This window comes from Panthera uncia, assembly GCF_023721935.1.
Source record: "Panthera uncia isolate 11264 chromosome B3 unlocalized genomic scaffold, Puncia_PCG_1.0 HiC_scaffold_1, whole genome shotgun sequence".
NCBI classification, from domain to species: Eukaryota; Metazoa; Chordata; class Mammalia; order Carnivora; family Felidae; genus Panthera; species Panthera uncia.
In genome coordinates, this window is record NW_026057582.1 from 57,304,875 (window position 1) to 57,329,323 (window position 24,449).

Here is a 24,449-nt window from a genome sequence, read left to right on the forward strand (position 1 = left end):
AAAAAAAAAAAAAAAAAAAAAAAAAAAAAGAGAAAGAGAGAGAGAGAAAGAAAAAAAAAAAAAAAAAAAAAAAGTCTAATAAAACACCAGAGTGTACCTTAGTTTCCTTTTAAAGTCTCTATATTGACCTTTATGCTTGCCCCAAGGCACTAATCCGTGTACAGCAGGATGTATTAATGTTTACCCAGACTCTGCCTTAGCCCCATAAGGAAGAGGTCAAGGGCAACTTTATCATCCCAAACAACCCAGACCTGTGAGTTCAGGTTGGTCTGAATGCCTTCCAGGGCCAAGGTCGTATCTTTGACATTAGCTGAAGAGATCAAACAAATTTCTTAACAGCTTTAATTGGATAACTAAAGTTGCAGAGGAAAACTCCCATGACAATGTATAAACAGTAAGTCAGATATTGCTTACATATCTCCCCAGATTCAAGAGACACCACTCTTCCTGAACAAGACAGTGTTTGGGAAGGAAAACACCATCACAGATTTGTTTTGCTTGTCCTAGAACATCACAGTGAAATCATCTTTTGTGTAAAGTTTCTTTCACTCAGCATAATGTTTCTGAGATGCATCCATACTATCATGTATAAGTGTAGCTTGTTATTTTTTATGGCTAATTAGTATTCCATTGGAGGATTATGCTTCAGTTCATCTAGTCTCTTCATGGACATCTATGCTTTTTCCAGTTTCTGGCCATTATACATACTAAAATGTTCGTAGTAGCTTTAAGTCTTTTTGTGAATCAAAGTTTTTATTTCTCCTGGGTAAGTACCTAGGAGTAGAATTGCCAGGTGTTAAGCAGGTGTATGTTTAGTTTAAAAGAAATTGGCAGACCTTTTCCCAAAGCAGTTTACACCATCTCTCTCCTACCAACAGTGTGTGAGTTCTCATTCTCCACATCCTTACCAACATTTAGTATTGTCAAGTCTTTTATTGTGTAGCCATTCTGGTAATTGTGCAATAAGTTATTAATATTTTTGCTCATCATAAAGTCTGTTTCTTTCAACTTTCACTGGAATGTTTTGTGACTATAGATAACAATAGCAGAACTAATGGAAAAGTGCTGCTTACACACATAAGCTCTCTCCCCAAACACCATAATTACACACGGTATTCAGAGGAACAGGGTGGGAGGAGAGAACTAGGCAGAAGAATGTTCAAATCCCAGTTTTATAACTTGGTAACTTGGAGATCTTTAACATACGAAAAACTGATTCTTGGGTGCCTGGATAGCTCAGTCAGTTAAGCAGCCGACTTCAGCTCAAGTCATGATCTAAGGGTTTATGGGTTTGAGCCCCACTTTGGGCTCTGTGCTGACAGCTCAGAGCCTGGAGCCTGCTTCGGATTCTGTGTCTCCTCTCTCTGCCCCTCCCTGCTCGTGCTCTGTCTCTCTCCATCTCTCAAAAAATGAATAAATGTTAAAAAGAATTTTTTTTAATATTAAAAAAACCCTGATTCTCAGTTTTCTGATAAAGTTGTGGGGAAAAAATCACCTAAAAACTACGTAAAACATTAAATATAGAATTATAGTTAACACATTGTAGTATGAGGCAGGAGTCCATTAGGTGTGGCCTTATGAATTTTACTTAACTTTTCAAAGTATGTTTCATTATTTGCAAAATTGGAAAATAAGCTCATTTTGGCATGGTGTCAGGAACATATAATAGTAAGCAACATTTCTAGAAAACTTACTATGTAATTGTTTAGCAATTATACATGGATCATTTCATTCAAACCTCACCACAAGTTCCTTAAGATTATGAGGCAGGTACGTTATTGTCTCCATTTTGCAAGGCTTTGAAAGATCTTGTAACTTGCCTCAGTTTTAAGGTTTCCAGACTCTGGAGACTGAATATACTGCCTCCACAACAAATAAATGAAAGCTAATATTGTTTATTACTATATTGCCAGTTGCTATCTCTATTACCTTTTTTTCCTTTCTAATATATTTTAAAAAGCTGAAAGAGTTTCAAAGTCAAATATTAGCCCTTTTGAAAAAAAACATATTTAATATATAAATCTAATACATATAATAAATATAATATGTAAATATAAGTCTAATATATGTATTAATACAGATTTTTATATATTTATATAATATATATATCTCACCTAATATATATATTTTTAATAAAATATATATGTTAGGTTTTTTTTCCAAAGAGCCAATATTTGAATTCAAAACTCTTTAAGCTTTTTAAACTATATTAGAAAGAAAAAAAGGGTAGTGAGATAGCAATATATTTTCTATATACAAAATTAGGTGTTATATATATTAATTATATTTATTCTCTTATGTATTAAAAAGCTTTTCTGACAACAAGAGGTTTTAAATTGCTTTCTGCTGCCCCTTAGTAACTGATAGCACATATTTCTGAGATAACTGACTTGAATAATAATCAACATTTGTGTTAAACTTCTACCAGTATCTTTGCCCTAATAGGTCTGCCAGACACAAAGCAAAAAAATACTGTAAGATGAGCAGGTGAAGCAAAAGGTGAAGGTTGCTGAGGACGTGACATAACTTGGCTGGTAAGCATCATGGCAGCCTGGGGGTCTCTATAATTCCATCAACAGCAAATGGGCCAGTTTTGGGTCAGAAGGGCCTGGGACTACTTCTTCCTTAACTGAGTTCCTCAACCTCCCTTTGGAAATACACATGAACAGACCATCAGCTCCTATCCCATGCCCATTATTACTAGACAAGAATGTCATTTTTACCAGAAGGTACTATCCACCATGTGCACTCATCTATGGAATTTCTCATTATATACCATAAAATTGATCACCAAACAGCACCTAAGAAAGTGAAACAAGGGGGAAAATGCACAATTCACTACAGTGCAAAGTCACCTAATCCCTTAAAAAAGAATTGCCAGTTCATTGCTTCTTCTGTAATCCATCAGCAAGGTCTGCAAACTATTTAAGCTCAGTCATGCACAAGTGATTACAGAAAGAGCCATATACAAAATAGGCTTTCATATTAAAAAGGCTATTGGAAAGTTATGTCCCAGCTATCTTCCTGCTTTTTGATGAGGAAAACACTCACACGAAACATCAATCAACAGCTTGAGCCAAATGAAAGAAAACTTGAAATAACCATTTATAAATAAATGAATCCAAGTGGCTGGAGATGAAGTAACTTAAAGTTCCAAGGTCTTTACGAATTAGAGTCTGATCATGTTGTGGCCAATGATAAGAAAGGAGTCACAGACTGCACATCATTATAGAAATGAGGATGTCACTCCAAGGTTAACCTCATTTGAATTTATTTATGATAGTCTTTAATATACAAGGCTAAACCACTTGAGCAGTTTAATTGAGTTAGGAACTTACAAGTAAAAAACATAAGATGGTTCATCACTGAATAGGGAAAACTAATAAAATGAGAAAAGGAGAACAGTTGCTAACAAATTGTGATCGTTACCTTGCCTTTTGAAAAAAAAAAAAAAAATCACCCTACCTAACAACAGAAATGTCTCTCACTGAACTAAAGCAATGCAATGGTTTAGAAAACATTCACTTATCTGTGATTGAAGCTTCAAGTCAAAGCATATATGGAAAGACATCTGGGAAATATTTTCCATCGTAGCCTCCCTGGGATGAATCACAAGTGGTGTCCTTTAGGATGCCTTCCTTCAAAGGTTCAACAGATTCATGCTCCAAGGTTAACAGGTAAGACCTGTTTTGTTTCATTCACAATGATTTTTCTATTTCTCATCGAGTTCTTAACATACTTCACTAAAAAGCCTCCACTGGCACTCCAGGTCAGTGCTGCTATAGTTCAGATGGTCTAAATTAGATTAAAGGAATAAAATAGTAAAAAAAAAATAATAATACCTTCTAAATGCTGAAACAAAGTATCAATGTCTGGGGTTTGGTGTAAAAGTCACTTTTAAAAAACTATGTTCTAGGATACAGATGTGTATCTACATATATGCTGAACAAATACAAGTTGTTTACCACAGAGACATGGTTTTTGTTTTTGTTTTGTTTTGTTTTTTTTTTTTTTTGAAGAGTTTCATTGGAGGAATTCTTGTACTGTTCAGAAGATTTGGATGACTAAATGCTGCCCCCAGTTTATTGGGGATGGATGTCTTACAAGCTCTCTCTACATTTGCCTTTTTAACAGAAGGCTCATATAAGAAATTAAGTTATTATATGAAGAACAGAATGTGAAAGACCATTCAGGCTGCAAATGATGCCACTTTGGATTTGGGTTTGAATTGTGCTAGCTGTAGGACTTTAAACAAGTTACATAACCTTTCCAGGCCTCAGTTCCTCATCTAAAACAAAAACTCCAGTGCACCTGGGTGGCTCAGTCAATTAAGCATTGGACCTCGGCTCAAGTCACAGTCTCATGGTTCATGAGTTTGACCCCCATATTAGGCTTGCTGCTGTCAGTGCAAGGAGTGGGTCTCCTCTCTCTCTCTCTCTGCCCTTCCCCCAATCTCTCTCAAAAATAAACTTTAAAAAAAAAATACCAACGTCTTTTGTAGATTCCGAAGAGTAAGTGAGATAATCAAAGGAGAAGAGTGGTTGGCTCATAGAATACACTCAATAAATCTTAGCTACTATTATTGTTATCATTGTTAGTATTGTTACTTGGGAAAAGAAAAGAGAAGAAATTTTTCATAAAAATCAGATCTGCCAACCAGACAAAAGGTTCTTAAAGAGATATAAAAAATAGGCCAAAAAGTTTGAGGCCATTTCTTGTCCTTCAAGACAGCACAAACCTGAAAATTGTGTCCTTCTATTACAGTGTTTATCAAACTTTAATATGCAATAGAATCACCCCCATGATCTTGTTAAAAATGCAGGTTCTGATTCAGTAGGTCTGAATGGGGCTAAAGATGCTCTATTTCTTTTTTTTAATGTTTATTTCAGAGGCAGGGAGGAAAAGAGGCATACAGCGAACACGCAGCAAGCAGGGAAGGGGCAGAGAGAGAGGGAGACAGAGAATCCAAAGCGGGCTCCTCACTGTCAGCACAGAGCCTGACATGAGGCTCGAGCTCACAATCTGTGAGATCATGACTTGAGCCAAAGTTGGACACATGATCAACTGAGCCACCCAAGTGCCCCAAGATGCTATATTTTTTTTATTTCATTTTTCATTTTATATTTTTAATATGAGATTTATTGTCAAATTGGTTTCCATACAACAGCCAGTGCTCATCCCAAAAGATATGCTCTTCAATACCCATCACTCACCCTCCCCTTCCTCCCACCCCCCATCAACCCTCAGTTTGTTCTCAGTTTTTAACAGTCTCTTATGCTTTGGCTCTCTCCCACTCTAACCTCTTTTTTTTTTCCCTTCCCTTCCCCCATGGGTTTCTGTTAAGTTTCTCAGGATCCACATAAGAGTGAAAACATATGGTATCTGTCTTTCTCTGTATGGCTTATTTCACTTAGCATCACACTCTCCAGTTCCATCCACGTTGCTGCAAAGGGCCATATTTCATTCTTTCTCATTGCCATGTAGTACTCCATTGTGTATATAAACCACAATTTCTTTATCCATTCATCAGTTGATGCACATTTTGGCTCTTTCCATAATTTGGCTATTGTTGAGAGTGCTGCTATAAACATTGGGGTACAAGTGCCCCTATGCATCAGTACTCCTGTATCCCTTGGGTAAATTCCTAGCAGTGCTACTGCTGGATCATAAGGTAGGTCTACTTTTAATTTTTTGAGGAACCTCCACACTGTTTTCCAGAGCAGCTGCACCACTTTGCATTCCCACCAACAGTGCAAGAAGGTTCCTGTTTCTCCACATCCTCTCCAGCATCTATAGTCTCCTGATTTGTTCATTTTGGCCACTCTGACTGGCGTGAGGTGATATCTGAGTGTGGTTTTGATTTGTATTTCCCTGATGAGGAGCGACATTGAGCATCTTCTCATGTGCCTGTTGGCCATCCGGATTTCTTTAGAGAAGTGTCTATTCATGTTTTCTGCCCATTTCTTCACTGGATTATTTTTCAGGTGTGGAGTTTGGTGAGCTCTTTATAGATTTTGGATACTAGCCCTTTGTCTGATATGTCATTTGCAAATATCTTTTCCCATTCCGTTGGTTGCCTTTTAGTTTTGTTGATTGTTTCCTTTACTGTGCAGAACGTTTTTATCTTCATGAGGTCCCAATAGTTCATTTTTGCTTTTAATTCCCTTGCCTTTGGGGATGTGTCAAGTAAGAAATTGCTACAGCTGAGGTCAGAGAGGTCTTCTCCTGTTTTCTCCTCTAGTGTTTTGATGGTTTCCTGTCTCATATTCAGGTCCTTTACCCATTTTGAGTTTATTTTTGTGAATGGTGTGAGAAAGTGGTCTAGTTTCAATCTTCTGCATGTTGCTGTCCAGTTCTCCCAGCACCATTTGTTAAAGAGACTGTCTTTTTTCCATTGGATCTTCTTTCCTGCTTTGTCAAAGATGAGTTGGCCATACGTCTGTGGGTCTAGTTCTGGGGTTTCTATTCTATTCCATTGGTCTATGTGTCTGTTTTTGTGCCAATACCATGCTGTCTTGATGATTACAGCTTTGTAGTAGAGGCTAAAGTCTGGGATTGTGATGCCTCCTGCTTTGGTTCTTCTTCAAAATTACTTTGGCTATTCGGGGTCTCTTGTGGTTCCATACAAATTTTAGGATTGCTTGTTCTAGCTTCGAGAAGAATGCTGGTACAATTTTGATTGGGATTGCATTGAATGTGTAGATAGCTTTGGGTAGTATTGACATTTTGACAATATTTATTCTTCCAATCCATGAGCACGGAAGGTTTTTCCATTTCTTTATACAAGATGCTATGTTTCTTATGAGCTCATTGGTGATGCCAATACTGCCAGATCATACTTAGACCAATAATGAAAGTTAAGGCAATTTCTCTCCTCTCTCCTTTGCATACCATCATGTTTCCAGTAGATGATGATGACACTCGAATCCAAGTCTCATCGCTAGACTGGAAGATCTTCAATGTATATCTGAGTGGACCAAAACTTCAGTTTTCTTGTATACCCTTCTTAAATACCATGTTCTGATCAAGAAATACTCAAAATGTTTCTCCCTTACCCCATTAAAAATGTGTTCTGAAGTTTCCACATTCAACCATTAGACTGTATTTCCCCCTAAAGGAACTATTTTCCAAAATAACTTATAGCACAGAAAGTAGTAATCTTAAACAAAATTGGGTGTTTGGTTTCTAGTTAAAAGGCACAGCTATTTCCCAAATCCTTACCTACTGCTCTAAACCTAAACACAAATAAATAACCTGCCAGCTTTTCCTGGATTTTACCAAAAAATACAAAACAGCATTTTACAATGTGACAATGTACACATGTACACTGTACAACAGTGTAGACATTGACATAACCTATTGATAACATTTAATATACAAATAGAAATGGTTTACTTATTGAGAGAGAGGGTATAGCTTAGTAGTTAAGATTGTGAACTCTGGAGCAAGGCTGCCTGGATTCAAGTTTTGACTACACAACTTAGTTCGAGTATTTATAGACCACTACCACAAAATGCCAGCCAGTGACTTATAAGCAACATAAATTTATTTCTCACAATTGAGAAAAAAATGATTTTCATGGCTGAAAGTCATAATGAGTGGGCCAGCACGGTCAGGTAAGAGCCCTCTTCCAGGCTACCGAATTCTCCTTGTATCCCCACATGACAAAAGGGGCAAGGAAGTTCTGTGGGGTCTCCTTTATAAAAGCACTAATCCCAGGAATGAGGACTCCACCCTCATTACTTAATCATCTCCCGAAGTCCCCACCTACTAATACGATCAGCTTAGGTGGTTAGGATTTCAACATACAACCTTTTTTGGGAGGGGGAAAACTAAGAGGGGAGAGGACACAAATTTTCAGACCATACATAGCAACTACTCATTATATCTATGACAATGACAAAGCTACCGCACTTCTGTGCCTCAGTTTCCCCAACTATAAACTGAAGACAGTAATAGTACCTAACTCAGACTTATAAAGATTAAAGTCAACAAGTTAATATGTATCGAGTGCACACTATACTACCTAATAGTAAGTGCTGAGTGTGTTAAGTAATGTTTCTAAAATTGTGACAGCATTTTAGTACACAGTGAAGTTTAATAGAATATAAACCTACATCAGTTAATATCTTACTCATTGCAAACTCGATAGTTTTCTATCCTAAAACTTTTCTTCTAGCTTTTCTAGTATCCCAACAGCTTACTTTCTTGTATTTTCCCTTAGCTTCCAGACTTCCATGTTAAAATTCTTTTGAATTTAAAACCTCAGCTCATACAGCCTCATCAAGGCAAAGATTTCATTAAAAAGAAAACAGAAATTACTCACTATTCCAGGTTCCTAATGATACCAAATATAGTCATGGGCTTTAACTGTGCTCATAAACAAACATTTAAGAGCTTAAAGCAGAAGGAGGCATTTTATAAATGCATAGTAATTCAAAAGTTCAGGTGTATCGCCAGAAAAGTCTCCAGACTGGAGCTCCACAGAAAGAAATATCAAGTTATTCAAGCTTGATTATTTGTTTTTGTCCTCCCCAAACTCATGAAAGATTATTGCCCTTCAACATGTCATTGTATAGTCACCTTCCTTTTTAGGCTGAAACCTTTGGGAGTTCTAGAGACCCTAGTAAAGACAGAACCATTTTGCTTTGCCTACATTTAGGCAACTGTACTAATGTGTATCCTGTACATTCCTATGAAATTATAGAAGACTCTAAACATCTATAAAAGCTGTACATCTTGGCTACATTGAGGAAAGAAGACCTCCCATTTAAAAGGTTCATAATCCTCTTCATGTTTTAATCCTCCATTCTCAACAACAAAACTCATACTATGGCAAATAGGAGGGATATTACCATGAGAAAGAATACTAAGAAACCATACCCTTCTTCCATGACATTCAGGCCTTGGAAGACCTGCTTGCCTTCTTGCTTCCAGTATCTTGTAGCATCTAGCACTCATGCATGAACAAAGAACAGTGTCCAGGTGGATGAAAGCTTTACTTGACATCTTGAAACCAACAATATTATTTCTCTGATTTCTGCCAAAAGACAACATGTCAGAATATGGGAAAGATAGAGACTACATATTTTAAGAAAGAAGAAAACAGTTTCCCTTATAAACCCATATGAAAATGAAGGAATGAGAATTACAGTAGTCTAATCTGTAAGACCAAAAAAATTCTACTCCAGCCATATTTGACTTCAGACAACTTGATGTTTAAGAAATTGACTCTGTGTCAACAACACTCAATTTTTTTTTTAATGAACTAACTTAAGCCCCACTAACCAGGTACCCAGTTTTTGTTTAATTGTTAGAAGTTCTTACTTTTTCTTATGTGCTTTCAGTTTCCTTTATGTTGAAACCCACAAAATTACTCCAAGAAATTAAAGAACCTTTGTTTTGTGTGTTTTGTTCAGGGATAAATAAATCCCAAGTGCCTAGAGCATTGCCTGGCTCTACCAGTGAATGAATCCTATTTCTGTGAGTGAAAGTACACTGATGTGCTTATAAATATTCAAGAGTTTGGAGGTAAAGCACATGGCATATTACGAACACAAGGATGAGACAGTATTCTCTCAACTTTCGGAAAAATTATCCTACAAGTGGCTCCAGGGCACACAGGTGAGGTGATAAATAAATAAAATTATTTGTTTATTTATTTTATTTAATTACTGATAACAGGTATTATAGTCTGTGGTTCACCTCACCTTCCCTCCTGAAATGCTGGTTAATATGTTGTAGCATATGAGTTCTGGTATCACAGGTGGTTTGAATTCTGGCTTTACTACTATGTGATCTTAACCAAAACAATTACTTTTAAGAGCCAATTTTCTCACTTGTGGTATAGAGATAATGGTAGTTCCTGTCTTCTAGGACTATCAACAAGAATTCTACTAAATATATACAGACAGAGCTCTTAGTGCCTACACATAAAAAACACTAAACATACATTTGCTGTAATTAACAATAGCTCCCCAGAAGCTACATTAGATGGACCCAAATATTTAACTGGGGTCTCTCTATACTTGGACACAAAAATGGGGAAAACGAAAAGATACCATCTTTTGAGGTATTATCGAATTATAATTACCTTTAAAATAAAGCTACTTCTTCAACATGCACAACCAAACATAACCAAATAGAGCACATAAACACCACTATTCCCTGGTGCACAAGCATAAAGATTTTATAGGTGAAATTTTCCCACACATAAAACAACACTTTAGACACAGTACAGTCAACATAACATTCATTACACAACACTGGCAACTTTGATTGGTCTCATAAAATCTGTGCCTGTGTGGATTATCAATCGTATTATCTTCAAGGTTTTATACTTGGCATATCTCACAATCTTATTTCTAGGAGATTCTCTGCCATACCTTAGATCTTTTCATAGCTGTTAACCAGTAATTTGTCTTTAACTTAAATTCAAATAATCAACTGCCACCATTTCTGTCATTTCAGTATTTTAGCCTACGTTCTTTATTCAGGCCTATAATGATATCAAATACAGAAACTGTGATATAACTACCTTTAAACAGGACTTATTCTTGGGATAGTGTCTGTTAATTTACTAGACTAAATAAAGCCTGAACCCTACTTCTGCATGGCTAACCCTCCTCAGCCTATTTCTAACTTCCCTCAAAAACCTCTCACTGGATACATTTAGACTCTCTGTGTACCGCATCTCCCCCTGGCCCCAGAAGGACTACTGCTCCTACTGCTTCTTATGAGGAACTATTTTTTTTTCTTTATTTATTTTGAGAGAGACAGAGCGAATGAGTGCGCACGAGCAGGGCAGGGGCAGAGAGAGAATCCTAAGCACACCTTGCACTCTCAGCATGGAGCCCAATGCAGGCTCAAACTCAGACATGAGATCATGACTTGGTTCAATTCTCAACTGAAATCAGGAGTTGGCAGCTTAACCAATTGAGCCACTTAGGCACCCTGAGGCATTTTCATTTACCACGAACTAAACAGAGACTTTGTGTTCATTGCCTCATTTATGGTGGAAAGAGAATATATGTTATTTGGCTAAGGGTAACATTATCAATAAATACTGAAGCTGGAATTTTAGACTAATAGATTCCAAAGACCATATTTTATTAGATTAAGACAATATTCTAAAACTTCTACCCAAGTATCTAATCCTGTATAATTAAAAACTGTAAGTCAATATTTTACTCACTTATAGCATTTACATGGTTTTTAGAACCAGTCTGATTAAATGATTTACATTCTTTATTTGCAGGAGAAAGACAGTGTTCAATTCTGCAATTTCCTGCTATTGGTTTTTCCCCCAGAATTTCAACAAAATGCTATTTATTCAACTTGAATATGTAAAATTGATATCCTTTACACAGCAACCTTGAGTATCATTATTTGTTTTGGAATGTTATGTAACAGAATTGTAAGATGGCATTCAATGTAACACATATGAATGGAAACAAATTTAGAATAAAATAAAATAAAACTCAGCTTAAACACTGGAATTCATCAATAGTACTACTGATTAAAGAACTAATTTTCACTGTATTTTTTCACGGTTTTCATTCTTTCCCTTAATACAGTTGACCTTTGAACACAGGTTTGAATTGTATGTGTCCATTTATACACTTTTTATAAATACAGAAAAGTACCGTGAATGTATTTTCTCAACACTTTTTCTCTAGCTTATTTTAAGAATACAGCAAATAATGCATAAAAGTCCACAAAATACATATTAATAAACTGTTATCAGTAAGGCTTCCAATCAATACTCAGTTATTCAATTTGGGAGGTGAGGGGTCAAAAATTATACATGGATTTTCAACTGTGCAGGAGGTCAGTGCCACAGCCACCCCCACCCCCATCATTCAAGGGTGTATTTCTTATATTCTACAGTAGCAATTCTAAATATCTGGGATGATGATGAAATCTAAATATCAGAGGAAGGCTATAGACATTCCCTTTAAAAATACACAAAACAAACACATACCTATGAATACATACCACCGTGTTTCATATAATTTTAGGGAATGTTTATCAGAATCCTTTTCCCAAGTTTTCAATGAGTTTGTATTGATAGGAAGTAGTAGTATCTAGATTTATGTTATCCATGCAGAAAAATCACACCTGACTGTAGAGTTTAACAAGATAAATTACTAGCTACTTGAGAAATAACTAGCTTGCAGGCATGAAAAAAAAACAAACAAACAAACAAAAAAAAAACCTTATCAACAAGATTACTTCAGCAAATCCCAGGGTCATATATGTGAAATCCCCATGTTACCCCCTTGGAAAGTAGAGCTTCATTATCTATGTCTGAAGAGCTTGTCTTCCAGCTATGACTCCAGAAGTGGATATATAAAAGATGATTTCGAACAGTTGTAAGAGAGATACATACTCAACCCTAAGCTGATAACTCATTTCGTTTCATGGAGAAAACAATACTCAAAGGTTTAAACCCAGGTCATAGCTATATTCCAGAGAATTCAAATGTTGCCCCACTTTCCATACTCTGTGGTTCATAGCTTCAACAGTTGCTTATACCAAAGCTATTACAATTACAGAAAAGTATTTAAAAAGGACCATCAGAACAGGTGTGTTTAATCCTTTTGCCTCTCATGCTTAAATTCACACTCTTTCAATTCTCTAAGTTATTTTCTATTAGCTTAATTTACCGAAAGGTGATTTGGGACAAAGAGATGATTAAACTAATCCAGGTTGAAAGAAGGTGATTTAATTATGAGTCATAGAGCCTCGTTCCCACAGAAAAAAAAAATCGGAAAGTAGGTGAACATTTAGATAATTCAAAAATAATTATATACTTCTAGTATATAATGTAAAGTTGATTATCTAATGACCAGTGAGCAAATTAGATTATGCATATGCTAACATTTCTTTTCCTAACCTGAAGTTCTATTTAACTATTTCCATTGATTAATAATATTTCATCAGTAGGCTATTTAGAAACCTAGCCATTATCTTCAGAGAAAGCAGGAAAGGGGAAGAAAAGTTAAATGGAAACAAATACAACAGCAACTTCTCATGTGGACAGAGTATTTTTTTAACGTTTATTTATTTTTGAGACAGAGAGGCAGAGCATGAATGGGGGAGGGTCAGAGAGAGAGGGAGACACAGAATCCGAAGCAGGCTCCAGGCTCTGAGCTGTCAGCACAGATTCCGACGTGGGGCTCGAACTCACGGACTGTGAGATCATGACCTGAGCCGAAGTCGGACGCTTAACCGACTGAGCCACCCAGGCACCCCTGGACAGAGTATTCTAATGTACTAACTGGAGACCTAAGAATGGTAACCATCAGCTAAATAAACAATTAAGCTTAAAACCTAACTCTCAGCACAGGTAAAATTATCCCCAAATTTTGTTGGATTTTGGCCTAGGGGGGTTTCTAATTACTATTTATCAGCTCCATAAATAACACTATTCATTACGACCTTTACTTATGTATATAGATACGTTAAAAATTTATAGTCCTATATTTTCACCAAAATTTGCAAAATATCTTCTTGTTTGTAAAACTGTGTTGACCTGAGGCAGCCTGTGTCACACCATTAGTGATGACTGAATGTCAGTTGTTCACCTCAGACTGGTTTCCAGATCTTTATCACAGTTTAAAACTTCAGTTTCTTCAAACTACCTCAGCTGATCCTCATTCAGTATAATTCTAGGTCTTCTACTTCCTCCACTTCATCCTGCTCCCTCTCATCTTCTCACCTCTTTCTTAGATCTTTCACTGGCTACCTATTACCCAGCTAATTCTTGACAGAAATGTGGTAGTTCTATTAATTAGCATTCTCAAAAGCATTGTGGTATGGGTGCTCCCGTTGTATTTAAAACACTGCTAGATGTCTTTGTGAGAAATAAAGAGCTCTCATCCATGTTCCATGAAAATTAGGTATGAGGGAGAGTTCATAAAATTCTGCAAGTTTGGAAGCACTTCAACTGGGACAACTGCACATGGTGATTTTGACCTAAGAAATGTATAGAACAGATTCTACTGGCCTCAGATGAAATGGAGGTTGGGGCCAGATGTGTACAACTGAATCTATTGCCAGTTAAATCAGTTCACCTGGAGAGAGTGGTGAGCCTTAGACCTCTGGAACTGGTATGTAGGTTACTCCTGACTCTGGGCACCAAATATACATTTGTAATATCTCATGAGGGACTAAGTAATTATTCAGCAGTGCCCAACCCTCACCCACTTATAGGCAGCCACATCAAGAGTATTGTGGGAATGTTATCTTTACTTTGTTTATTCCATGCCAGAATCTATTTTGTTCAAGGTGAACGTTTGAAAGGAAGTTGTACAAGTTCATAGAGAAGGACACTGCATCTTTCTATTCCACCCTTTCACTGCTACCCTTATCCACTCTTCAGTCATGCTGTAAAATATGCCAAAACCATGAGGCCAGTTCAATAGACAAGTGGATCTAGACCTATGTTTTTCTGAATGCCTATAATGCCACCACAAGACTACAAGACTCATTTCACCTTTACTGCTGCTTGATGAGCTGAAACTCAGGTATGCCAGAACCTTCTGAAAACATGGAAAGCCACAAAGCAGTGTCACCTGGATGAAGGAAAAATGAAAGCCTCCCCAGGTAAGAGAAGCTGGAACTTCAGAGTAGAGCTTAGCACTCTAAAGCTAGAGCAATTTCCCTTCCAGAAAAGACTGATTATAAAACTACTGTAATTACCAAAAGTGAAAAAAACCAGAATTTCTAACTTTGCTTTTTACCAGACATGCTAAGAATTTCTAAAAATATACAGAGTAAGAAGTAGGAAACAAAATCAGAAATTTTACAGTAGAAATTTGCTACCCTAGGGCACTGAATTGAGTCTTCAACGGTCTGGGAGGGTAAGAGCATCAGACCTCAAATGGCCTGGAACTTGAGCTCTTGAGCTGTGACCTCAAGAGGATTACTAAGAGTCATCACTCTTCTGGAAAAGATGGAGGTGTAAGGCACAACCAACATAGGAATGGGTACTAATCCTGACAGTGAAGAGCCTTAAGTGTGCAAAGTGCTCATAAAAGCTGAGTGGCATGAGGTAACACATCCAGCCAGAAAAAGAGGGCACAAATAGAAGGGAATACAGTAGTCTTCTCAAAGTGAAGGCCACAGGCTGATTGGTATGCTCTAATGCGTCTGAAATTGCATGAATATAGAAATTTCTATGGTTTCATGTTTCCTATTCTGTGTGATTTCATCTACAGTTTTGACTACATACCATATGCTGAAGCCTCCCAAACCTACATGTCAAGCCTGTTTTATGTCTCATTTTCTAACTTGTTTAGCCAGCTGTTCAATATATTCATCATTTCTCTGTCATATCAAACACTATTTCTGTACCTGATCTCATCACTTTCACCCTGCCCATATCTAAATGCTCCTTAATATTAGTTTGGGTTCTCCAGAAGCAGATGCTACATAGGGATTAGAGATGCAAGAGCTTTACTGGAAACCCCTGTTAAGAAAAGATGGGCCCAGAGTAGGCAGAAGACCCTTCAGACCACAGTGTAGGTCTGAAAATGTGAAAGGAAAGGATGGAGAAAAAAATCAAACAGAAAAAGCCACACACTGCAGTGCAGTTCTGAGAGTCTTAACCAGGCAAAAGGCAATTCCTTGAGCAAAAATTACTGGTAGAAAAGTCCCACACAGGCAGGAAGGGCCTGGCTCCAACACAACCATAGTCACAAGGCATTGGTTAGTAGGGGCTTAGTTATTCTTTGCACAGCCAATCCAAAAGGTGCTACATAGTTGGAGCCGTCAGTCACTATGTACCTTGTAACAGGTACTCTTAAAGGGACATGGAATGATGCATCTCCCTTGTCTTCACATTTCTTGTTTTCTTTTACCTTGTGGTCCTGCCATCTTTCCAGTTTACCCTAATTAGGAACCATTAACCATTTAATTCCTCTCCTACCTCCCAAATTCATCAATTTGCTTTTTAAGCATTTCCCAAATCCATCTTCTCTTCTCCATCCCCAACTCCAATTAATCCTGTTCAAATTTTCATTCTCTACTGCAACAAATTCTAACTCCTTTACTCATTTTATTCCCCCCGAATCCACCCAACACATAGGTTTGCCAGAGAAATATTCACGCACATTCTTACCAGGGTATATAAGATCCCCACAGCCTAGGACTTCTGCCTTGTCTCCAGCATGGTCTCCAGTCTTCATGATCCAGAGACATTAAATGTTGTTTTGCACCTCCATGTCTTATGCTCTAATTTTTCCTTCTGCCTAGTATTCCTCTCATTTCTCCATTCCTGGCTCATTTCTAAAAATGTTCATTCTTTAAGATTCGGCTCAAGCATGATTTAATCTAGTAAACTTTCCCTGACCACACTGGGTCATATGTATACTCTAAGTTCACATAAAACCCATGCAATTTCTACTTTACATTATAAATATTTGCATCTCGAGCCTCCAAAACACCAAGTTTCTTCAGGGCACTTACTCACTTTGGAGCAAAAGCTTCAAGGTTTATTATTCATCCATATATTCTCTACACCTAGAAAAGTATCAGTATAGGGGGCACCTAGGTGGCTCAGTATGTTAAGCGTCCAACTTTGGCTCAGGTCATGATCTTGCAATCTGAGTTTGAGCCCCGCATGGGATTCTGTGCAGAAAGCTCAGAGCCTGGAGCCTGCTTCAGATTTTGTGTCTCCTTCTCTCTCTGCCCCTTCCCCACTTACACTCTGTCTCTTTCTCTCTCTCTCAAAAATAAAAACGTTTTAAAAATTTTTTAAATAAAATTTTAAAAAATTATATAGGTGCTTAATATATATGGTTAAACAGTTTATGGAAAGAGAAAAGGAGTGAAAGGAAATCCCTAAAGAACTATTAAACTGCTCAACATTTCCAAATTTCTTTGTCATAGCAAACCAAATTTGTCAAGTGCTATAATTATTATCTTTTATTTCAACAGTCCTGTAAAGTTTCCACTAGGTATTATATTTCCACTAGAAAATTGAAGATCAGTGAGGTCAAATAAGGTTTTGAGATTTAACCCATCATTTGATTCCAAAGGCTTTTTGTCATCTGTTCCCCTTCATAGTCCAATTTAATTCCAATGACTAAATTCGATGGCAGAGTCAACTCCATGGTATAGTCACCTCCAAGTACACTCAAAGACATTAAGTGCCATACTGGAAAAGTAGGGACTTTAGAATAGACTTGGATTTGCCACTTACTAGCAGTGAGCATTGAGAAAATTATACCAACTTCATAATGTTCATTTATTTTTTCTGGAGAGGAAAAAAAAGAGTATACCAGTACCTATTTTGCAGGGATCCTTTTAAGGACCATAGAGAACAGATATATACCACCTAGCATGATGCCTTGTGAGAATTAAACATTTAATATATAGTTGGCAATGGTGGAATGGATAATTTCATCCAGACACAGCAGAGCTACTAATAATCAGAGAAATGGCCCACCACATTATATTCCTGCTCTGTCCCACTCTCAGAGATGGTAAGAAAAGACTATAAACAATGAGTCAACAGTCCAGAGGGCAAATTTTAAAATACAGATTTTGTAAACATCAATAGGTTCATTAAATCTTCGAAGATAAATATAGCTAAAAACAATTGTCTGAAGATATATTCTTCTGTAATATAATACGTATAGTAGACAATTATAAACCTTTTATTTTTCTGTGCCCCTTGCTCATGGGGAAAATAGCTTTTGAAAAAGGTATCTTCTTAGAAATTTGATATTTGGAGTTATCAAAGATACTGCAAAATGGAAGAATCCCCTCGAGTGCATTCTATTCACATAATAAACTAATCATTATTTCAGCCAGGTTATCTGCATATTTCCTGAGAGTATAAGGCTTAAAAAAGGTCTTGTTTCTTGGCGCTTTTCCTTCTTGCAGCAGCCAGTTGCACTGTGAAAACATAGTCTTTTAGCAATTCATGAAGATGACTAATGAACTCAGGATTCTCACTGTACCCCGATTGTTTATTACCCTATTCATATGTTCTGTTGGATAAACAATTTGAAGCCAACTTATTTTAACATTTTAATCCAAATCTTGACATCTTCAAAATATTACCAGATCTCTTAAAGCAATTTAAAAATCAATTTGAGAGCAAGTCTACATGGAAAGAGCAAGTCTGGACATGTCCAATTATTCAGTGATTGTTCAAAAATGGAAAGGCAGGCTGATGATACAGACAATTTGTGCAGGTGTGGGAGTATTTTTAATGTTCTACTCTGTGGCAGAAATAAAGTGCAGATTTGGATCCTTCTATGAATATTTCTATCTTAACCTTTTCTGTCCTTTTGTTAAGTAGAAATAAATTATTTACATCTTTGTTAAAGCTTATGAAGAAAGAGGAGTAGTGTGATACCCCAAGGATGGCTCATCTACTGTGGTTTTCCTGTTTATAAGATTTTTAAGATGGTTAATTCTGAACTCTTACTGGAAGCATTAAAAAAAAATTGCCCTAAAAATTTCTGCACACATGCACGCTTCCACACACACACTTAGTCGTTTAAATAATTCATTCCATGTAAAAAAAAAAAAAAAGTTAAATATTTGCTAAAGTGCTTGAGATGTGGTGATGGAATGTTTTCTGCGGCTCATTATGGACCAATTTGTGCTCTATAGAAAGGTTGTCATCAGTAAAGGATGGCCAAAATGACATGAGGAAAGTGCTAACAATTAAGAGTAGAGCAGTTTTATTTCTGTATTTTGGTGGTTATCAATTGTTTTAGAGCTTGACTTGCCACCTTGCAATTAAGTATAACTATCATTTCTAAAGCAGAACATTTTGTTCAAAAGAAAAGCTTGTCTTATAGTTGAAGTTGGTAGATCTTTCCAACTGAGTGCTAAAAGGATTCCAGAAGTGACTACCCAGTGGGCATCCAAAGCTTGAGAACTAGCCATCTGCCCATTGATTAAATCACTTTTCTGCCATAGGTTGATTTATGGGCACTAATTTCCAATCATTCTACAGACCTATATCTGAATCAGGTGATTGTACTCTAATTGTCCCTGTTTGAAAAAGCTCTATTTCTGATCATCTCAATCTCATCAGTTTCAGATTAAAAGTGGTCTTCAGACTAAAGAGCCACACTGCCCATAAATGTCACACAAGCCTAACAAAGATCTGATTTGCTGGAATATGTTTACCTTTATTAATATAAAAGATATAAAATTAATGAAGATAATTTTTCTTTTCTGATAGATTTCAGTGAAAATTGGGACTGTAGTATATTTCCCAAGAAAACAATCCTAGATCAATAGAGTTATCAAATATAAGCAGGGAATCTAGACATTTACTATTGAATGAAATCTGTATTTATGTGGCCTAATTATGGCAAAGTCATTTATAGTAAAAAACTCACCTCAACTTTACTGAACACCAGGATTACTGATGTATTTTTCTGATGAAAACATCAAATTTAAAAGTCTACAGTGAGGGTAATGGCACTCTTATAAAGTCAAAAATACAGTTTATCGAAGAACAAAAGTCCAAGGTGCCTTTTAACATAAGCAAGACCTTAAAACCATTCACTGAGACACAATTAATTCTAAAAACCAGCTTTATTATATATCTAGGTAGTAGCATAGTATTTTAGTACTTCTAAAAAATATTTTATCCAATAAAGCATTGAGATTTTTAATTAAACCAAGTTTAAAGTAGCATTTGGGCCTAAAATAATAAGCATATCTTGGTGGTTTTTTAAAAAATCTGTTGCCTTTTTATATGTTGTGGATGGTCAACACTTGCAACTGTATGATTTTCTGGTACTCCATAAAAAAGACTGATTTCAGTTTACTACACTTTATGTTCCTTTTAAGACTGATAGTCATGGAGTCATTGTAATAAATTCAGATGATCATAAATTTCTTCCAGGAATTCTATTTTTTATACATTATGGCTTCCTTGCAAGCGATTTTATAATATGGTACTAATCAATATTGCATTGTATAAGGAACTATAGAACCCCAACTCCCAGGATGTAATTATTCAGTTCATAATACAAATTTACCAATAAATATACTTGAAATGATGCTTGGGAACAAAGGACTTTTAGTAACATGAAAAAGACTTAAATTATGCTGAGGCACAGAGAAATATAATGTGGCCTATGTACACACTTCTCTGTCTGAATGCATTTGAGACTACTTTTGAAGTGTTATCTGTAACAAAGATCCCTTTCAACCTAAGAGAAACATTTGGAATGCTGAGAAATGCAAAAATCAGGCAACAGCAACATTGTCACACCATGTACCATGCAAACAGCATGTGGGGACAGAGGTGTTGTGCACAGCACACTTCGTTAGTTTGGTGAATATCAACTCAGAAATTTGAGTAAGCATTATTAGTCAAATAATTGCCACAGACAAAAATGCCCTTCAGTCTATTATGCCTCCTCTTTCCCTTGGCTTTGGGGATGGCTAACTTTGATTTGCCTTTTATCTAATTCAATCTCACCTGAAATGTACAAAAAAAAATCCAACTATATAAAGCACTGTGTTAGTCTCCTAGAAAAATTCAATGAAATATCAAAAATAGTCCCCAATTTTATAATACAAAGATTTGACTTCCAGCTCCAACAAACCTGAGGAAAGGTTTCAAAGGTGAAGAATTAGTAAAACATTTACTTTTTAAGAGTATAAGCCTCTAGACAAGATCTCAAATGGCTGCACATTGGAATCATCTGGAGAACTCAAAAAATACTGCAGTCTAGGCCCTATGCCCAGAAATCCTAACTGATTAACCTAGGAGATTGAAGACTTAAGTTTCCCAAGGTTATTTTACTATTTAGACAATGTTAAAAACAATTACTCTAGGTCCTTCATTTATTTCAGTGGTTCTCAACCAGGGGTGATTTTGTTCCCTACTCCCTGGGGGACATCTGGCAACGTCTGAAGATATTTTTGATTGTTACTACTGGGAGAGTGCTACTTGCAACCATTGAGTAGAGGCCAGAAATGTTGGTGAACATCCTATAATGCACAAGACAGCTCCCTCAAAGAATTATCAGATCAAAAATGTCCATAGTGCCAAGGCTAAGAAACCCAATTCATTCATTCAAGAAATAGAAGCCAAAGAACCTGACTCTGTGCCAGATGGTGCTAGGTTCTGGGAACTCAGAACTCAGTCAAATTCTGACTTCACCATATAAACTAGCAGTATCTTTGGATAAGTTACAGAACCCTGCTATCCTCAGTTTTCTTATCTATAAAATAAAAAATATCATTTATCTCAAAATGGAAATTGAATTAGTTACAAGTAAAAACATTAGATAGATGCCCAGTACATAGTGGGTACTTAAAACTTTATCATTGTTTTGGTTTTTTTGTGGAAGTATAGAAGTCAGTCAAATACAGAAGGTAATTCCAGGCAAAGGGAATATTGGGTGCAACAATCAAAGGAAGCAATGACATACCATTTTTAAAGAACTACCCAAAGTTCACTATTGCTGGGCATAATGAGTAAGTTGGGGTTTAGCAAATATCAAAGATGGAGAGATAAATAAGAGTAGTGGACTAGAGCCAAAAACTCTCCAGTTTTTGCCCCTCCCCATTGTATCCACATATTTTGCTAGGTGTATTTCTAATGCCTTACACTGAAAGTCTATTCCTTGTAACTGGGCTAACATTGTGACTTACTTTGGCTAGTGTAAGCCAACAGAAGTAGCAGTTTGCCAGGACTAAGCCTAAGTGTCAGAAAGCCTGTCAGTTTCTACTTCCTCTTCTGGAATTTTGCTCAACAGCCAGAAAACAAGCTCTGACTGACCTTTTGGATAAGGAGACTAGTGACCTGATCACTTTGTCACACCAGCCAAGAGCCAGCCACTGGGCACCTGCCAGCTAACCACAGATGCACAAGATCTAGGTGAGGTGAGCTAGGCCTGAGCAAGATCAACAAACACCCCCTGCTGACCTAGTAGAAAATAAATATTTGTTGTTTTAAGTCACTGAATTTTGGCTTGTTCTTGCAGCATTCTTGCAGCAATAGATAACTGCAGTATCCAGACACATAAATACCCAGATTATGGGATATCATTATAAATCATGACTAGGAGTTTGAACTTTTATTTTGAACCTAATGAAGAATCACTGAGTAACTGTTAGCAAGAGACATTTAGGAAGAGTTTTAAGAAAAACTATTCTGGCAGCAAGTGACAAAGGGATCAGAGTGGGGCATGCCTCGAGTGGCAACTGGAGATGAAAATAATTTGACGTCAGAGTTCCCACTGCTGAATCACTGCTAAATAAGAGAATTAAGAGCTATGAAAAATATTTTTAAAAATTTTTTTAACACTTATTTTTGAGAGACAGAGACAGAGAGAGGCAGAGCATAAGCAGGGGAGGGGGAGAGAGAGACACACACAGAATCCGAAGCAAGCTCTGGGCTCTGAGCTGTTTCTTAGCACAGAGCCCGACGTGGGGCTCAAACTCACGAACTGTGAGACCATGACCTGAGCTGAAGTCGGAAACTCAACCAACTGAGCCACCCAGGTGTCCCAAGCTATGAAAAATATTTAATGGAAAATGTAGATTTTAAAAACTATGATTTATTAAATATTGTATTAGTATCCTCCCCCCAAAAATTCTGGAAAGCTATTAAGTTCTCTAAGACTATTTGATGTCCAATTAACCTTGCTTTTATTTTTTATATGTTAAAAGAGTTGATAACATAGATATAGTAGACCCTAATTCAAGCAGAAGTCAGATGGCTATTTTGGAGATGGTATGGAGACACTTCAGTGAATGGGGATGATAACTTCTAAGTTCCATTTCAAATCTCCTTTCCTAGGGTTCTATTGGGAAGGAGAAGTAAAGTATTCGGAACTGCAGTGCACTTTTCTTTGTTTACAGTAGTGTGCCATCACTGCTGCCAGCAAATTTAGAAGACAACCTTTGGTCTCTGGACAAGCAGGACATGAATGACTGAAACCAATGTAAAGCCCTATGTATACCGATATAGAACACCCCAAGATTTATAGATTTACAGGAAAGTCAGACTATGTGACTTCCAAGGTTCTTAGTGAACAAATCAAAATTGAAAACAGAATTAAGGTCTTCAGTGATTTCCACACACTCCCCCCCTCCCCCACCATTATATACCCATGCCTGCCTCTTGCTTCAATGCTCTACACTTAGCCATGAGATTCTTTTAGTTTTAGAAAATAACCACTTAGCCTTTACCTAAATCATAACGAACGTTTTGTGAGCCCTTTCTATTCTCAGGCAGATCTTTTTCAATTTCATCTCTATTTCACTCTGCTACCCAGGCCAATGCTCACTTTAATCTTAGATTTTTTCCTCGTCTGTTTATAAGTTTCTCCTGCCTTTCTGCCGATCAAGTTTGCTCAAAATGTGAATCTCCTCCTTTTCCTATCCAATTCCCAAACCTAGCATTCAAAGTCAGTTTCTACATGGAACACAAACCTTAGCCATCTGAGTGCCTTTAAAATTTCAGTATGCAATCAGAAATAATTTCTCCACACATTTGGTCTGTTTCAATGCTTCCAAAATGACTACAATAAGTCTGTGAATCATGTATAGAACATATTTTTTTTCCAGACTATAGTTTCTTTTATTACTTTTTAAGTCTTGGATAATTTACCACCCATCCCTTTCAAAGTACCTGCATCTCTCATGGTAGCAAGCGATACAAACGACACAAGCAATACAGCACACATTTCTCCCATGAGGAATGGGCTCCCTTTATGTACCTTCTCATGGATTAAGCTTTTTTAAGGGTTTTTTTTTATTTCCTTCTTAAAAAGGGATAAAAACTTTTAAATTCAGACTTCATTGTCTTCAAAGTGAATTTTTGCTCTATATTGGAGCCTACAAAGTAATTAAAAAAAATTAAAGTTTGCAAGACCCAGAAACATTCTTTGCAAGTTAAAAATAGAGTAATCAACCTTATTCACAATTAAGTTCATGATACAGAGATAGGGATCAATAATATGAAAAATATAGCATAGTTATTGCCTGCCTTTATTTTTATGTTTTAGTTTTTGTTATGAAAGTAATATATATTCTTCTGTATTCACAATACAGAAAAAGTTGGGAGGGGAAGAAGATCAAAAAGGCTAATGAAAGAATAACAAGATGGCAGAGTAGGAGGACCCTACGTTTGTCTCCTCCCATGAACACAAATAGATAGCTATCAAATCGTCCTAAATACCCTAGAAATAGACCTGAAGACTGACAGAACTCCACAGATAAAGGGAGAGAAAATGCCACGTTGAGGACGGTAGGAATTGTGGAGACATGTTTTAGGGAAGAAATGGATCATGGATGCTGTGGAGTAGAGGGATCCGTGGTCATGGAGAAGGGGGAGGGGGGAGGGAGGAGATGGGGGAGTGTGTGAGGGAGGAGACGTGTGTGTGTGTGTGTGTGTGTGTGTGTGTGTGTGTGTGTGTGAGTGAGGGAGGAGACGGGAGTGTGTGTGT

At 36.7% G+C, this 24,449-nt stretch overlaps 1 long non-coding RNA gene across 1 annotated transcript in view; it reads right to left on the bottom strand.

The window, feature by feature from the left end:
* Positions 1-2,396: 2,396 nt before the first annotated feature.
* LOC125908791 (uncharacterized) overlaps positions 2,397-24,449 on the bottom strand; it is a 104,672-nt gene continuing 82,619 nt past the window's right edge. Inside the window, exons 2-3 of the long non-coding RNA XR_007453437.1 lie at positions 8,884-9,040; positions 2,397-3,795 (exon numbers count right to left, since the gene is read on the bottom strand). This is a non-coding gene — a long non-coding RNA (uncharacterized LOC125908791). The remainder of the gene's footprint in view (positions 3,796-8,883; positions 9,041-24,449) is intronic.